Source organism: Panthera uncia, chromosome F2, assembly GCF_023721935.1.
Source record: "Panthera uncia isolate 11264 chromosome F2, Puncia_PCG_1.0, whole genome shotgun sequence".
Taxonomy (NCBI): Eukaryota; Metazoa; Chordata; class Mammalia; order Carnivora; family Felidae; genus Panthera; species Panthera uncia.
Window position 1 is genome coordinate 27,810,707 of NC_064812.1, and position 5,710 is coordinate 27,816,416.

At 41.6% G+C, this 5,710-nt stretch overlaps 1 pseudogene; it reads left to right on the forward strand.

Moving 5' to 3' along the window:
* The first annotated feature begins 1,074 nt into the window (after window positions 1-1,074).
* Window positions 1,075-3,103, forward strand: LOC125924221 (pre-rRNA-processing protein TSR1 homolog; annotated as a pseudogene).
* The last annotated feature ends 2,607 nt before the right edge of the window (window positions 3,104-5,710 follow it).

The following is a 5,710-nucleotide window of genomic DNA, read 5'->3' on the forward strand; positions in this document are numbered from 1 at the left end:
TGAGGGCAGAGTCATGAATGGATAGGAAAAGAAGATAATTATAAATACCAGCTATGGTCATAGGAATAGATGCAGAAACAAGCACTATAATATTATATGCATTTCTTCCTTATATCAATATGAGCATATTTGGTTACATATAAAATATTTCTTTCCCTCTTCCACTCCCCTCCTGTCAAACACAAGAAGTGTTAATAGAAGGTAACCGCACATCTCAAAATTTGAATTATAAGAAATCAGGGGGGATGTGGCTCAGCTAGGAGAGGAATATATTTTACACCAGGGTGGTTAAAATGATTTGTATGCTCTTTGGGAAAAGATTAGCAAGTTTTTTATTGTTATGAGGAACCGTTGCATCATTATAAAGGAAGCATCACTTTGCCATTACCTTTATTTGGAAGTTTTGTATAGTTTAAAATACTGTATATATTGGCCCAGGTGACAAAAATTGATTATTGGGGCTTTAAATTCTGTTGATTTAGCTCAGATAGAACTGTCTCCCTTCTGAATTCCCATGCCTTCATAGTTCTGGGATAAGGTTGGCCTAACCTAGAGAAATTTGCAGAAGATTTGGAAGGCAAAGTCAAACAACAGCATGTCAATGCTTAGCAAGCAAGGTTAGGTGCTGTTGCCACCCACATATCTTGTTGAGATTGTGTTGACATGCCTTGTAGGCCTGAGGGAGCAGCTACGTTGCTGATGCTTTACCTCCTGCCTGATATCTTCTTTTAGCTTCTCCAGATCCTGGAAATGGGTTTGTGTAATGTTTTGTGGTCAAGTGCATCAGCATTTTTTCTGGATGTCTAATTCATCAACATTGGTAGTTTTACCTCATAGGTTCCAGATCACTTTTGCATATTCCAGTTTGCCATTACTCTTCCCTTCACTTCATGTCACCTCCACTTTCTTCCCAAACTGGACACTGTGAGGCATTAGAAACAGCAGCGGATGCATGAGCTACAGACTTATGTAGGTTTTATCAGTACCCATAATTGCATAATGTTTCTTACTGGCTTTTGTGTCTCTGATTAAAACACACTGACACAGGCTGACTGGGTACACATGAGTAGCAACATGGAAGCCCATCCTTCTGGCCCAGTCAAGCAGCATAATAAAACTCAGAAAAGCAAGCAGCATTGAGTTCCAGGATCCATGCAGAGGGATAGCAAGGGCTGTCTAGCACCGAAAATCTTAAGCAAGAAGGTAAGAAAAGAGCTCAGTAGAATAGACAGAGGCATCATGCCAGTCAGCTCTGAAAGCAGAAGAAAGAGGTCTTTCTGGCAGAGAAGAGACAGTTGGGTGGCAAGGATGACCTTCCTCATCAGGTACTGGTGGTGTCCCTGCACAACAGGATTTCCCTGCCAGAGGACTTTCACGGCTTCAGGATAAGGACACTGGAACACTACACTGAAATGAGTGAAGTAGCACCAATAGTTTTATGCTGTTATGCCCTGCATTGAAGCATCAGGAGTTTTCACAGCTGCAAGGCCAGGGATCTGCACACTGTGTTAGACATGGCTCAAGTGGCAGATTCCATCCTCTTCCTTCTTGGTTTACTAGAAGGCTGGAACAGCACTGGGGATTACTACCTTTTCTGCCTCTTTGTTCAGGGCCTTCCCACCTATATACACCCGCTATCGATGCTGTAGCTGGTATGGAGGAAGACCTTAAGATCCTAATGAAGGCAGACCCTGATAGACACGAATCTTTGTAAACAGAGGTAATCCCAGATCCAATGGAAGCTAACCTGTCTCACTAAGGAGGAGCTGAAAGAGGCAAACTATTTCTTGAAGGAAAGTCCCAAGGTGGTAAAGAAGGTTCCCAAAGGGGTATCAAATTAGCTTGTAGAATAGATTTTGGATGAGGATGGTGGAAAGTGGTGGGGAAGATGAATATGATGACATGGGACATGAGGATTTTATTGAAGAGGAATCTCAGGAGGAAAACAGTAAAGAGGAACAGAGGGAAGGATATGAAACTATGACTACTGGAGTAGTCTGTGACAAGAAAGTGGAGGAAGAGGATGAGGAAGAAAATGTTGGAGAAATATAAACAAGAAAGACTGGAAGAGATGTCTCCAGATGAAGTAGATACCCACCCCCCCCCCCCACCCCCATGACATAGCTGCAAGAATTCAATTTCAGAAATACAGAGGCCTCAAGAACTTTTGGACATCTTCATGGGATCCTGAGGAAAGCCTTCTTCAAGATTATGCTTGGAACTTTCAGTTTCAGATCTTTACTAATACTAGGAAGTGCATTTTAAAGAAATTGAGGGAAAAAGAGATTGAAGGAGCTGAGGTTGGCTGATATGTCACGCTTCATGTCTGATGTCTGTCTCAGTGGTTCAGTACTTCAAGCAAGGAACATTCTTGATTGCATTTTCTCTACTAGCTGATGGCCAGAGGTGTCAGTAGTGAATCTGGCGCTGAGCCGACACCCTGGCAACACTGAGCCCGTGAAAGCTAAAGAGGAGCTGATCTTCCAGGTGGGTTCAGGCACTTCCGAGCCTCACCTTTATTCTCTGCACACTGCAGGGATAAACATAAATTTCAGAGATTCCTAACTGCTGATGTGGCTTTGGTGGTGACACTATGTGGCCCAATCACTTTTCCTTCTGCATTTGTGCTGCTTTTCAAACAGAATGACAACAGGATGCACAGCCTCATTGCCACAGGCCATCTATTGCCAGTGGATCTGGAGAGAATGGCCATCAAGAGAGCTGTTTTGAGGGGTCATCCTTTCAAAATTTTTACTAAGCTGATGGTACTGCGTTGCATGCACTTCAACAGAGAGGACATGTTGTGGTTCAAACCAGTGGAACAGAGAACAAAGTGGGGCCACAGGGGACATATCAAGGAGCTTTTAGGTACTTGTGGCCACATGAGTGCAGTTTTGATGGGGAGCTAAAAATCTCAGGACACAGTACTGATGAACCTCTAAAAGATGAATTAATTTTCTCCAAATGGACTTCTGATCCATATATACCAGAACCAGTACCATGGATGAAAAGTGGGATTTGGTCAGCAGTGCCTGAGTGGACATGGAATAATGGACCATGGCTACTAGTCAGCACTTTAGGGATGGGAGCCTACATGTTTTGACTGGGCAAAAATTGTGTTTTCTACTTTATCCTAGAGGTTTGCTGCATTTTTTTTTCAAGAGGCCTTTCTTAGCCTTGACATGTGCCTCAGGGAACTATGGATGTTTTTCTATTGCCACTTAAGTTAAAAAAATAACCTACTAAATATTACTAAAACAGAGAAAAAGCTGAAGTAACCAGGAAACAAAATTTCCAGGTGTTTACAGACACCGAATCCCCTCTGATCTGTGTACACTAAACAGAAACAGATTGACAAGGAGCTGGTTTTTCATCCTGCTTCCCCCAGGTTAGGGAGGTTAGGTCTACATTTTCACCGCCCTGAGGACAATACAAATGTGTTTTTTTTCCCTTCTGGAGACTGAAAATGCTGGGGCGGGACAGCAGCCGCCACAGTTCGACAAGCAGATCCATCCTCTCTCATACTGCCAGTAGGCTGGGCTGCATACTGTTGGAATGGCAGGGAGGAAGAACTGGTGAACTGGAAGAAGGGGAAAGAGCCTCACTGGTTGGCCTTTACAATTAAAGGGCAGATGGGGTTATATGCTCAGTCTGAATTTGCTTCTTGTCATATGTATGTGCCTGCCATTGAAGGGCAAGGATTTTTTTTTTCCATCCTAACTCTGCTTCTGCTGTTGAGAGATTTGTCTTAATACACCTGGGATACCCGCCCACCTTTATTCTCTCAGCACGCTGCAGCAGATAAACATAAATTTCAGAGATTCCTGACTACTGACATGCCCTTGGTGGTGACAATATATGGCCCAATCACTTTTCTTCCTGCATCTGTGCCACTGTTCAAACAGAATAGCAATGGCATGCACAGCCTTATTGTCTCAGGTAATCCATTATTGTCAGTGGATCCAGACAGAATGGTCACCAAGAGAGTTGTTCTGAGTGATTGCACCTGTGGCATGGACTACCTTTGTGAGGATGGTCCAGAGAAGAGGACTGTGAAGAGACGCTGGGATTAGGTCCTTTTTGGTAGATAATTGTGAGATTCCAGGAATCCAAAAGTGATCTAAAATGGTAAGTGTGTTGGCACATTCTTTGTCTTCGCAGATTCCCACTTAGAGGAAACGGTACAGCCAGAAGAAGGCCAGATTAGAACCATTTAAAATATGAATCTCAGGGCAGGAAATTGTGTGTGTACGTGTGTGTGTGTGTGTGTGTGTGCACGCGTGCATGTGTGTGTGCATACATGTGCATATGTGTGTGTGTGTGTGTGTGCATGTCTTAGAACAATTATAGTTTGAGAACTAGCCAGGAGGCCATGATGGCTGGAGTGGAGTGAGCAAGAAAGAATGTGGTAGAATAGTCAGAAAAAAGTAGGAGCTAGATCACAATTGTCAGTGGTTCTCAAGAGCACTGGAGGATTTTTTAAAAAATACTCTTGCTTCAGAAATTCCTATTCAGTTGATCTGGGCTAAGGTCCAGGGACAGACAATTTAAAAAGTAGCCTAGATTACTCAAATGAAGTCATATATATTGAAAACCATATATTTAAGCACTTTGGCTTTCCCTCTGAGATAGGAAGCTAGTGGAGAATTTTGAGCAGAAGAGTGCCATAATGTGATTTGCATTTCAAAAGGAAAGGAATATAGGAGATGGAGAATAGTCTCTAGAGAGCATTTAGGAGATACAGAGAGATCAGTTAGGAGGTTACTAAAAGAATGCAAGAAAGAGATAATGGTGCTTTGGACCAAAATGGTATCACTAATAGACATCTACATGATGGTCATACAGAAGTCTGGATGTCAGTAAAGGTATAAATGTGTAAATTTTGCCATGTACAAGATTTATGTATAGAATAAATTTTGAACGGGTTTATACAATATCAACTTTTCAATAGCAAAGTCTGTAAAAACATAACAAAAAGACCAGTTGTCTCTTCACTTGTTTATAAATGTTAATAATAGACAAAATAACCCTTGAAATATTATTAAAAAATGATAACTCATATGTATGCCACTTTTTTTAGTGTTTACTTTTGAGAGAGAGAGAGAGAGACAGTGTGAGTGGGGGTGGGGGAGGGGCAAAGAGAGAGGGGGACATAGAACTCAAAGTGAGCTCCAGGCTCTGACCTGTCAGCACAGAGCCTGACACAGGGCTCAAACTCACAAACCATGAGATCATGACCTTAGCCAAAGTCAGATGCTTAACCGACTGAGCCACCCAGGTGCTCCTGTACGCTACTCTTTATAACAGGTCTAGATGCATTATAACACAATAATCACTATTTAAATTACTGGCTAAAAACACATAATACATACAGCAGAGCCTCAAATGGTTCCTCACTGTCTAGTTTACAGCATAAATAATTTTTGAGCATTATTAATGACAAAAATAACATAGTAAAACAGATTGTTTTCCAGATGGCAACTGACTTGCACTCTTTCCAAAACCATGGATAAGTTAGTAAAAAACCTAATTTTTAGATAAATTTACTTGAAGCCATTTTTTGCAGTATACATTAAGAATACCATTAACTTTTAAGGATGTATCATAAGAAAAAGTATGTACTCATTACCTTGAGAAGAGAACTAGAGCAGGAGGGAGAATTTAGAGAAGTATGGAAAGAAGCAATGTTGAGGTATAACGTTATTTTTTA